At 38.5% G+C, this 12802-nt stretch overlaps 1 non-coding gene across 1 annotated transcript; it reads left to right on the top strand.

Moving 5' to 3' along the window:
• Positions 1-12418: 12418 nt before the first annotated feature.
• Positions 12419-12524, top strand: LOC133813040 (small nucleolar RNA R71). The gene has a single exon (XR_009884087.1). It is a non-coding gene; the product is annotated as a small nucleolar RNA R71 (small nucleolar RNA).
• The last annotated feature ends 278 nt before the right edge of the window (positions 12525-12802 follow it).

The following is a 12802-nucleotide window of genomic DNA, read 5'->3' as shown; positions in this document are numbered from 1 at the left end:
AGATCGGTGTGAGAATAGCTTTAAGGAGCTAAAGCGGTAGTTGATTACTGCACCAGTGTTGAGCCTGCCGACAGACAATGAAAAGTTTGTTGTTTATTATGATGCTTCAAGACAGGGTTTGGGATGGTGTTGATGCAAGCTGGGAAAGTAATAGCTTATGCATCAAGGCAGTTAAAGGAGTACGAGCAGAGGTATCCCACACATGACCTGGAGTTGGTTGTAGTGGTATTCGCACTTAAGGTGTGGAGGCATTATCTGTATGGTGAAAAGTGCGAGATATACACTGACCACAAGAGTCTAAAGTATTTCTTTACCCAGAAAGATCTCAATATGCGCCAAAGGAGGTGGCTAGAGTTGGTAAAGGATTACGATTATGACATTCTATATCATCCTGGAAAGGCTAATGTTGTGGCTGATGCATTGAGCCGGAAGGGCCCAGGTCAGTTGTATAGTTCGAGGCAGATATCAGACAGACTGGCTGAGGAGATGGCCAGGGCAGGTATTGAGTTAGTGGTTGGTAGGTTAGCCAACATAACTCTCCAGTCTACGCTCCTTGAGAGGATTAAGAAAGCACAGGGAAAGGATCCCCAGATAGTTGAACGTAGAGAGAATGTCCTAGCTGGAACGATTAAGGACTTCTCTATTTCAGGGATGGGCCTACTGAGGTACAAAGGACGGATTTGTGTTCTGATTGATCCAGATATTCGACGAGAGATTCTAGATGAGGCTCACACCACTCCCTATTCTTTACACCCAGGTACTACGAAGATGTACCAAGACTTGAAAGTTTTGTACTGGTGGTCAGGCATGCAGAGGGATGTGGTAGACTATGTGGCAAGGTGCCTAACTTGTCAGCAGATTAAGGCTGAACATCAGAGGCCAGTAGGGTTGTTGCAGCCTCTAGGGATTCCTGAGTGGAAATGGGAGGATATTGTGATGGACTTTGTGGTTGGATTGCCGAAGACCTTGGGTCAGCATGATTCGGTATGGGTAATTGTAGACAGGTACACTAAATCTGCCCACTTTTTACCTATGAGAACAACTTATACTATGGAGCAGTATGCTGAGCTTTATGTGAAGGAAATTTTTCGACTTCATGGGGCTCCGAGGTCGATAGTATCCGACAGAGACCCCACCTTCACCTCCAAGTTTTGGGAGAGCCTGCAGAACTGGAAGACATGCTTCGAGCTTGTGTGTTAGATTTTGGGGGATCTTGGAGTAAATATCTTCCATTGATTGAGTTCTCGTATAACAATAGCTATCAAGCGACTATCGGAGTGGCTCCGTATGAGATGTTGTATGGGAGAAAGTGTAGGTCACCGATACACTGGGATGAGACAGGGGAGAGAAGATATCTAGGTCCCGAGATGGTTCAGAGGACCAATGAGGCAATTAAGAATATTAGAGCTCGTATGCTCGCCTCCCTGAGTTGTCAGAAGAGTTACTCAGATCTGAGACGCAGGAATGTGGAGTTTCAGGTCGGTGATCATGTGTTCCTTAGGGTTTCACCCCTGAGAGGAGTGAAACAGTTCGGTGTTCAGGGCAAGCTGAGTCCCAGGTTTGTTGACCCCTTTGAGGTTCTGAAACGAGTTGGTGAGGTAGCTTACAGGTTAGCGATGCCTCCAGCTCTATCAGGGGTTCATGATGTGTTTCATGTGTCCATAATTCAGAAATATGTATCAGATACTGCTCATGTGCTGAGCTACGAGAACTTGGAATTGGATCAGGATTTATCATACGAGGAGAAGCCTGTTCAGATCCTTGATAGGAAGGACAAAACCTTGCAGAGCAAGACCATCGCCTTAGTTAAAGTGCTGTGAAGGAACAGCAAGGTTGAAGAGGCGACGTGGGAGCTTGAGTCCGATATGCGGGAGCGGCATCCCAAGTTGTTCAGGTAATTTCGAGGACGAAATTCTTGTGAGGAGGGGATAATTGTAGCACCCTAAGCTGCTAATAAGGTTTAGGACCTTGATTAGCGTGCCTGGAGGGCAATAAGTGAATTAATGTGATAATATGTGAATTTAAATAAATATGTGATTAGAATGCATGTTTAGGTGGTATAAATATGCATGTGAGCCTCGTTTGCATGATAGGGGTAAATTGGTAATTTTAGCCCGTTGAAGGCATAAATGTGATAAATGTGTTATGTGATTTGTACCACGTGAGCATGGTGATAATAGTGTGATGCACATGCCAAGACGGTCCTAGGGAGCTAATTAGCTAAAAGTCACAACGGGATTAAATACCCTGCTCGGGAGGAGCCTAAGGGTATTTTGGGAATTTTATAAATTGGGTTTGAAAATTAATGAGTTATGGTTAATGGTAATTGGGTAACTTGAGTGACCATTGGTAACTGTTGATAGTAACAATTTTAGATAAGAAAGATGGTAGATTTGTAAGAAAGGTGAATGGCAAGAATGCCCTTGAGGTTTAGTTAGGATGGGGATTTGATGAGGGGTAGAATAGTCTTTTGGCAGGGGCTTAGATATCTTTAGCTGAGGGAAAAGGTGATTCACGTTTATCACTTAGCCATATCTTGATCTTGCTGGAATTGGAAGAAAACCTAGAGGAGAAAAGGGAAAAAACTAAGGGCAAGAAGGAAGGGAAGAAGGGCAACTCTCTAGGGATCATGAAGGGGATTAAGGCTAGGAAATTTAAAGGAGTATTCAGCATACAGAGGTAAGGAAATTCTGTGCATATGAAGTGAAATTCAGTTAAGAATATCATGGAATTGGGTATTGAGTTGTGTGTTTTGCTTGGGGAATTCCTGGGATGAATTGGGGATAGGTTCAACTGGAGTTTGTGTTTGAGCTTGGAATTTGGTTGGGAAAGCAGCTCAAGGTTGGATTCTTGATTGAGGTAAGAGCTTTATATATCTCTGAATTTTCGTATCTAATGTGATTTAAGAATTTGGAAGCATGGTTTAAGTTTTTCAAGCTTTGGTTTAAGATTTTGGTTTACTAGCTTACGTTTCTGAAATTTGAAACCCAAGAGTGGATTTTTGAGTGTGATTGTGTGATTGAGTTGTTTACAATGTTTATAGGTTGTTAAGGGATTCATTTGGGGTTTTTAATTGGTTTTGGGGCATAGGTACTTGTTTGGGGTGATTTGGAGTGGTTTTGGCTCGGGGAAAACCCAGATTTCAGGGTTCGCGAAGGAGCGTCGCGGCCCTGTTCTTCGGCGTCGCGGCACGAGGCTGTTTCTGGGCAGGGGAAGGCTTTCTGTCTTGCTAGGAGCCGCGGCCCTCTAGGGCAGCGCCACGACTCTAGGCTATTTTCAGAACATAGGATTTTGCAATTTTGAGCTTTTGCTTCGGGGGTTCGGGGGATGTTTCCGATGTATGGTTTTAGGAATTTTGGTATTCTGAGAGTGTGGGATTGGTCCCAGGAAGTGGTTTTGGATTGGTTAGTATTAAACAGTGTTTTACATGTGTTGTGACTAGGATTTTGGAGAGGCTCGTGCTAGAGGACCGTGCTTGTGACCGTGGTGCATCGAGAAGCTCGGGATACAGGTAAGAAAACTGTAGCACCCGTAGGGCAGGGCTTGAGCCCATAGTTTTGTTGCAGGGCGCGGCCCTAGATTGTATTATTTCTAGGATGTAGCATTACATGAATGATTATGTATTTGATTGTTATTTGAGTATGCTGAATGTGGAAATAGCATAATGAACGGCGAAGGGCCGGGAACGGCGAACGGCTGAGAACGACGAAGGCCGAGAACGACAGTGAGGCCGGGAATACCACTTAGCACATGAAGTGCTCGTGGTTAGGGTGAGACCCCAATAGATACATGGAATATCCTTACGGTGTAGACTGAGATCCCAGGCTTTGGTAATGCTTCTGGGACGGCATGGCCGTACACGTGTTAGGTTTTATGGACTATCTGACTAGATTTGAGCTATCTGCTATATTAACTGTATATTATGCATATGTTATGTACTGTTTAAGTTTTCTTGCTGAGCTTTGGCTCATGGGTGCTCTGTGTTGCAGGTAAGGGCAAAGAGAAAGTCAACCAGCTATGAGTACGGAGAGCGTGGGGGCGGCGCGTACATGTTTGGCCTGCCCAACTCATTGTTTGGGGGTATTTTGTAGGGAAGGTTGTGTAAACCCTAATTTTGGTAGTTAACTACTTGTAAACTCGTTTTGGAGTTGTAAATATTTTATAAACTATACTTTGGGATCCCAGATGTAAGACACTTGAAATTTCAATGAATTAAGAGACTTTCAAAGACTACAGCCTTAACTTCAGTTTAATCACACTTTTGTTTTAAAAACCTCGTTTTGCAAGTTCTTAGCACATTTTAAACTCACTTAGTAACGGCTCTAAGGTAGTAGAGCGTTACACTCAGTTACATGCAATTCTCCACTAATAGAAATCATGATATGCATAAGAATCAATAGGACTTTTATAGGCTTGTAATGATGGCTTAGGTAAAGGTAGTTGAAAAAGTAATTTTTAAGCTTACTTTACTATAAGCACATGACCAAAACTCAAAAACTTGACTTCCATAATAATACAATCCCATAATCCCCTTTCTTGTTTTTTCTTTCTTTAGAGAGTTATATATTATTTATTAATTTTTTTTAATAGTAACTACACTCCCCCAAACTTGGTTTTTCTATATATTCATATTGGGGGTGTATTGGAAATTTTTTTTTTTCAAAATATATACTCTCTCTAATTTTTTTTTCACTTTTCATTTTCTAAACCCACTAAAATCACAATTAAACCCCATTACACATCAATCCCCATAATTTTTTCTCAATCATATGCTCATAGTATATTAGGGACGTATATATAACCAAGTTTAAAGTATTAGGCTTAAATGATAGTTTAGAACAAAAAGATAAAAAATTAGGCTCAAAATGGGTAAACAAAGGATTGAGTAATTTAAGGTTGGCCAGAAAAGCTCAAACGATCCAAATGATAGCCTAAATCATATTCCTAAGCATACATGATATATTATTTCGCCTCAAATAACAAGTAAGCAAGTTCTAGAATTGTAGAAAATAATTTTCGTTTTCCCTTCATCATTCCACTAATCAATTTCAGCAAGCATAATCAATATCAAAAACATAAATTTAACATCATGACGAGATATTCAACAAATGTTATCTAAACTAAAATGAACTAACACAGTGTTCAATCAAGCACACTGATTTTTTTTCAGATTTCATTTTCTTTGAATTATACTCATAACATGCATTTTATTCTCATTGGCACTTGTTGTCAATCATTATTCATGTTGGTACTAAACACACTAAAACAAAACTTTAAACACTAACAAAATCTAAACAAATCACACAAAACAAAACTAACAGAAAAATAAGCTCCCTCCCCAAACTTAAACTAAACATTGTCCCCAATGTTTATAAATAAGTAAAGAAAGAAAACTTACATGGTGCGAATCACTTCTAAAACGGTGGTGGATTTTGAGAAGGATGCCATGGCGGTGGATGATGGAAATACTGTCGGTCTGCCTCTTGGTTTGACCATCGGTAAACCAGCTCATTCTGTCTGTCAAACTGAGCTCTATGAAAATCATGAAGCTCTCCTAAATAATTGTGAGTATGCTGGTTCTGCCGAATGATATAATCTAATCTGGCCAAGTGCGGATCCGGTCGAGCCTCAAGCACAAGATATTGAGGATATTCGTCTCTTCTCTCCTCCTCAGCTGCCCTTGATCCATCTTGTTGATTATTGGCAGGTATGGGTTCCTCAACCTCTTCTCTTTCCCTTTCAACTCACAAATTCCTGGGTAGCAGTACTGGTGGCTCGAAGGATGGGGCTTTGAATTTATTCACTGTAGCACGAGAAATAGGCCCCATGGTCTTCCTATAAATATCACTGAGATATTTGGGTACCTCCCAGACTTCACACAGATAAGTTATCATTGATCTGTGCCCCAACCCGGCAATAGTAGTCGATCTACATAAATCCCTGATGCTTTGGCAAACAACTCGACCAATATCAATAGAGAGTCCCTTCATAATTGCATACATCAGAAGACACCTATCAGTCCCCACCTCAGACAAGTGGGTGTTGTGCATAAGTCGCGTACTCACAAAAAGAGTCCAGGCTTTGGCAACACAATTCATTTGATATCTCCGTAAATGTTTCGGCTCCCCATTCTACATAACAAAAGAAGTACCAGGAATTCCTAAAGTTTCTGTCACCTCAGTCCAATCAACTTCACTATGATACACCAATTGATAGTATTCATCTTCTTCTTGAGACAACATTGGTATTCTATATAGGGCATCAATATTATCAATGGCACACTCAAGTGAAACTTCTCTAATAAACACCTTTTTATTAACGGCCCCAGGAAAGTTGGCGTAAAACTCATAAACCAGTGAACAATTGGCCTTCGTCATCTTATCATCCACAAAAAGTTGCCAACCTCGGCATAGAATTTCATTCTTAATAATGTTATAAATTTCATGAGGGTACGGTTCTTCTTGATATTCCATTCTACGCTCTTGAATTGCTGGACCATTAGATAACCATTGATAGTGATCATAGACATCCTTGATAATATATTGCATCAGATCGAATTCTAGAATTGATTGAGGTGTTGATGGGATTGGCCGAGTTTGGGTTGGTTGGTTGTAAGATGTTGAAGGTTTATTAGTTTTCTTAGAAGATGCAACCCTAGTAGGTTGTATCCTTGGACCCATACTTACACAATTGATTAAAAATGTCATACAAAAATTTTGGCAGCACTCCCCCTAAATTTATGAAATTTTCTCACTGAATACTTCCAAAAATTTCACTCAAAAACACCAAACATACTAACAAGTAGTTTAACAATCCAATGCATTCCCTTAGTAAAAATTACTTTAATGAAAACTTCAAAAAGAGAAAACTTACAAGCCTTTAAATATAAATAATTTCCTACTTCTTGAATTCTCCTTGCAATCTTCAATTAACACCAATAGAAACAAAAAGTAGGGTTAGGGCAAAAGAAAGAAAAAAAAATAAATCAATATGGAGTAGGAATTAGAAATTAGGAATATGGCTAAAGGGAATTTGAAATAGAAGGATAAAGGAAAAAAAATTGAGAGATTTTTCTCAAGAAAACTGATTTGGCGTGAAAGTAAATGAAAAAAAGGAGAAGTATGCTAAAAAAATGATTTTAATACTAGTTTTCCTCTGTCCGACACAGGCACGTCGCGACCTAGATAGGGAAAGTAACGGCCCGAATAAAAAATCTCCAGCATTTTCATTTCCAAGTGTCACGACTCAGCTTCTTCAAGTCGCGGCCAACCCCTTTTTTAAAAAACTCCATGCTCTCTGTTTTGGCCAAGGGTCGCGACTTATAAGCCCAAGTCGCGACCCGCCCCTCCTTCAAATTATAATTTCTCTCTTACTTGTTTAATGTCACGGCTTGATAGTTCAACTCGCGACTTGGCCCAAAGACTAATTGAAAAACATCTTTTTTTTCAGGATTTGCACAATTTTTGTTTTTACAGACTTTCTACTAAAAATAAAATTATAATAAATAAACTTTAAAAATCCAAAATAAAATTAAATAAAATTGTCATCTAATTAAAAAAATAAAAACAAAATCTAAAATTAAATATAGGAATGCCTTCTATAGCGCTGTTGTTAACGTCATTTAGCCGAATGTTGAATACCCCATTTAAAGGGGTTCAAAAACCATCACTGATTTGCACTTTTCCACCGGTCCTTCCAAATAATGCTTTATCCTCTGACCATTTAATTTAAAATGTCATGTTTTCTCGCTATGAATCTGTACCGCTCCATAAGGTAATGAGACCACAACTGTGAAGGGTCCCGACCATTTAGACTTTAATTTACCTAGAAGCAGCTTCAATCTAGAATTAAATAACAGAGCTTTATCTCTAGGTTGGAAATCATTTCTAATGATCCTTTTATCATGAAAAGCCTTAGACTTTTCTTTATAAATCTATGCGTTTTCACAAGCTTCATTTCTAAATTCATCAAGCTCATTCTACTCTAGAAGTCTATTCTATCCAGCCATAAATAAGTCAACATTCAACTTTTTCACCGCTCAATAAGCTCGATGCTAGAGTTCAACTAGTAAATGACATGCCTTCCTGAACACCAACCGATATGGTGACATACCAATCAGAGTCTTAAAGGCTGTGCAATAAGCCCACAGTGAATCATCAAGATTTTTCGACCAATCTTTCCTTAACGTGTTTACAGTTTTCTCTAAAATACTTTTAATTTCCCAGTTTGAGACTTCAGCTTGACCATTAGCAAGTGGATGATAAAACAGGGCCTTTTTGTGATGAACTCCATAATGAGCACATAGAGTTGTGAATTATTTTTTACAGAAATGACTGCCTCTGTCACTAATAATGGCTTTTGGAATACTAAATCGAGTAAAAATATTCTTATGAAGAAATTTAAGTACCTCATTTCCATCACAAGTAGGAGTTGTTGCAGGTTCCACCCATTTAGAAACATAATCTACTGCCAGCAAAATCTACTTATTATTATAGGATGATGGGAATGGTCCCATAAAATCTATTCCCCACACATCAAACAACTCAACTTCCAGAATTCCATTCATTGGCATTTGATCTCTTTTGGATATATTACTCGTCCTTTGGCAATGATCACAACTCTTAACAAAGGCATTAGCATCCTTAAATAACGTAGGCCAATAAAACCCACATTGCAAAACATTTGTTGTTGTCTGTGTTCCTCCAAAGTGACCACCACAATGTAAGGTATGTAAGTGAGTAAGTATGGAAATGATTTCCTCTTCTGGGACACATCTTCTGATCACTTGATAACAACAACAACGAAAAAGAATGTGCTCATCCCAATAATAATGCTTAACTTCTTAATTGAACTTTTTTAGTTGCTGCCTTGACATGTCCGGAGGCACAACTTTAGCTACCAAATAGTTGACATAATCTGCAAACCATGGTATCTTCTCTTCACATTCAATCGGAAATAATTGCTCATTTGTAAAATTTTCATCAATTATCTCCTCTTTAGCATTATGGTCTTCCTCTTTTTCCAATCTAGATAAATGATCAGCAACTAGATTTTCTGTCCCCTTCTTATCACGAATTTCCATATCAAACTCTTGCAATAATAAGACCCATCGAATCAGGCGAGGTTTTGCATTCTTTTTGGTCATAAGATACTTAATAGCTTAATGATCTGTGTAAACAATTACCCTATTACAAATTAAATATGGCCTGAACTTGTCAAATGCAAAGACTATTGCAAGTAATTCCTTCTCACTAGTTGCATAATCTAATTGAGCATCATTCAAGGTTCAACTAGCATAATAAATCATTCTGAATACCTTGTCAACTCCCTGTCCAAGAACTGCTCCTACTGCATAATCACTAACATCACACATTAATTCAAAAGGAATTTCCCAAATTGGTGATACAACAATTGGAGCATATACCAATTTCTCATTCAGTGTGTTAAATGCCCTTAAACAAAGTTGAATACTACAAAGTTGAAGCAGAATCAATTGGAGCAGAATCAAAGTTGAATACTACACCATTCATAAGTAAAGTAGATAAGGGCTTTGATATTTTTTAAAAGTCCTTTATAAACTTCCTATAAAATCCAGCATTGCCCAGAAAACTTCGAACCCCTCTAACAGACACTGGAAGAGGTAAATTTTCTATTGTTGAAATCTTGGCCCTGTCTACCTCAACTCCATGGCATGAAATCTTGTGGCCCAAGTCTATTCCTTATGTCACCATAATGTGACATTTCTCCCATTTTAACATTAAATTTGACTCCTCACATCTTTTCAGAACCCTTTCCAAATTAGCCAAACATCCATCAAAAGAGGGTCCAAAGACTGAAAAGTCATCGATAAAAATTTCAATACCTTTTTCCACCATGTCTGAAAAAATAGACATCATACATCTTTGAAAGGTGGTGGGAGCATTACATAACCCAAAGGCCATCCTCTGAAAGTCAAATGTTCCATAAGGGCATGTGAAGGTAGTATTTTCTTGATCCTTCGGTGCTATAGGAATTCGATGGTATCCCGAATATCCATCCAAGAAACAACAATAAGGATGGCCTACCAATCTATTTAGCATCTGATCTACAAAAGGTAAAGGAAAATGGTCTTTCCTAGTGGCCTTATTTAGTTTATGATAATCAATACAAACTCTCCACCCCGTCACTGTACGAGTTGGAATAAGTTCATTATTATTATTTTTAACCCCCGTCATGCCACCTTTCTTTGGAACTACCTGGACATGACTAACCCAAGCACTGTCAGATATTGGGTAAATTACCCATGCATCCAACAATTTATGGATTTATTTCCTTACCACTTCTTCCATTAGAGGATTAAGCCTCCTTTGAGCATCAATACTTGGTTTACTATCATCCTCCGTTAATAAATGGTGCATCACTGTTGAAAGACTAATACCCTTAATATCTGCCAAAGTCCATCCAATTGCTAGTTTGTGAGCCCTTAATACCCTAAGAAGCTTCTCTTCTTTAGTCACAGACAAAGAAGTTGAAATAATAACTGGGAGAGTATCATTCTTCCCCAGATAGGCGTACTTAAGATGATCAGGTAAGGTTTTTAACTCAAGAGTTGGTGGTTTCTCAATGGATGGAAGAGGTTTCTCCGGCACTTGCCCTAATTCCTCGTATTTCATTTTATATATTTGCCCTAATGAATTCAACCACTTAACATACTCACTGGCTTCAGTAACAGCACATTCTTCAGGACTTGGAATCAAACTAAACTCCAGTGGATCTTTAATAGACTGGACCCATTTACTTTATTCCTCCAATACACTAACACAAAAAGAACTGTAATTCGCTAAAGGATATTTCAAAGCTTTGAAAACATTAAAGACAACCTCTTCACCTTGTACTCTAAGCCTTAACTCTCCCTTCTGAACGTCTATCAACGCTTGCCCTGTGGCCAAAAATGGTAGTCCCAATACAATAGGCATATCCTTATCTTCCTCGATATCTAATGCAATGAAATCCGCTGGGAAAATGAACTTATCTACCTTTACTGAAACATCCTCTATAATACCTCTAGGATGTGTGAATGAACGATTAGCCAGTTGAAGAGTAATAGTAGTGGGTCTAGCTTCCCCCAAACCAAGCCTTTTAAATACAGACAACGGTATTAAATTTATGCTTGCACCCAAATCACATAAAGCTCTCTCACAATAAAATGTTCCCAATGGTGCATGGTATAGTAAAGCTGCCCGGATCTCCTAACTTTTGAGGAAGCTTCTTTTGAATAATTGCACTACACTATTCAGTTAATGCAACAGTTTCATAATCCTCCATTTTTCTTTTATTAAACAATATCTCCTTCATAAACTTCACATAACTAGGCATGTGTTCTAGAGCCTCAGCAAAAGGAATGTTAATGTGAAGTTTCTTAAATACCTCAAGAAATTTGGAGAATTTTTTGTCAAGATAAACCTTTCAAAACCATTGAGGATATGGAATCTTTCGTGTAGGCTCAGTGTATTTAGGTTTTTCTGTCTATGGAAGGTCTTCAATAACCTCCTCTTGTATTGGACTAGTAACTTGTTGATCCTCTTTCTTCTTCCCATTATCATCCACTGTAGGTCCATCATACTTACCACTCCTCAAAGTGACAGCTTAACATTGTTCTTTAGGATTTACCTCTATGGAACTAGGAAAATTCCCTTGCTGTCTACTAGAAAACATTTGAGCCAATTGACCTATTTGTGTCTCCAGACTCCTGATTGAAGACCTTGTCTCTGTCATGAAATGATTTAATTGGTCCGATTGAATTGTTGGTGAATTCATTTGAGGATGTGGTGGTGGATGAGATGGGCGTGGGTTTAGATCATAATATGGTCTAGAGTGTAATCCATAAGTTGGTTGATGAGGGGGTTGTTGAGGTGGGTACTGTGGATATTGTGGTTGTAACCCTTGATTATTTTTCCAAGTCATATTAGTAGGATTTTTCCAAGCAGGAGAATAAGAATTTGAATAAGTGTTGGGTTCAGGTCTTGAAAAATTACCAAAAACTTGTGCTTGTTCCAAGGGAATATTATTCACATCAATTGAGCAACTAGCTATGCTCGAGCATTGTTCATAAGCATGTAGTCCCCCACAAATCTCACAACTAATAACATTCTGTACTTGCATTGCTTGCGCGGCAAAATTAGTTTGCTGCAATTGCTTAGTTAAAGATGCCACATGAGCAGTCAATAACGCAATTGGATCAACTTCTAAAACTCTTGATACTTTCTTATTCACACGCTCAGTAGGCCAATTATAGTTATTCATAGTCACCAATTCCAATAATTCATATGCTTCATTAGCGCTTTTTCTCATAAACGCTCCTCCTGATGATGCATCTATAATTATCCTTGTATTGCCCCCCAAACCATTGTTAAAAGTATGAACCCGCAGCCACTTCTTTATTCCATGATGTGGACATTTCCTTTGCAACTCTTTAAATCGTTCCCATGCATCATATAAAGACTCCCCCTCCAATTGATGAAGTTATTAATCTCTCCTCTTATTCTGGGTGACTTGGCAGGAGGAAAATATTTACCAAGGAATTTTTGAGCCAAATCTTCCCAAGTAAGTATAGAGTTAGCTTATAAAGAATTCAACCAACTCTTAGCTCTGTCCCTTAGTGAAAAAGGGAATAATCTCAATCTTACAGCATCATTACTCACCCTCTTCATTTTAAATGTCACACATAGCTCTAAAAAGTTTGTGATATGGAGATTTGGATCCTCATTTGGTAACCCGCCAAATAGTACACAGTTCTGCACCATCTGAATAATTAAGGGTTTTA

The sequence above is a fragment of the Humulus lupulus genome, chromosome 1 (assembly GCF_963169125.1).
Source record: "Humulus lupulus chromosome 1, drHumLupu1.1, whole genome shotgun sequence".
NCBI classification, from domain to species: domain Eukaryota; kingdom Viridiplantae; phylum Streptophyta; class Magnoliopsida; order Rosales; family Cannabaceae; genus Humulus; species Humulus lupulus.
Note: the sequence above shows the minus strand (reverse complement) of the source record. Positions and strands in the feature narration are given on the sequence as shown.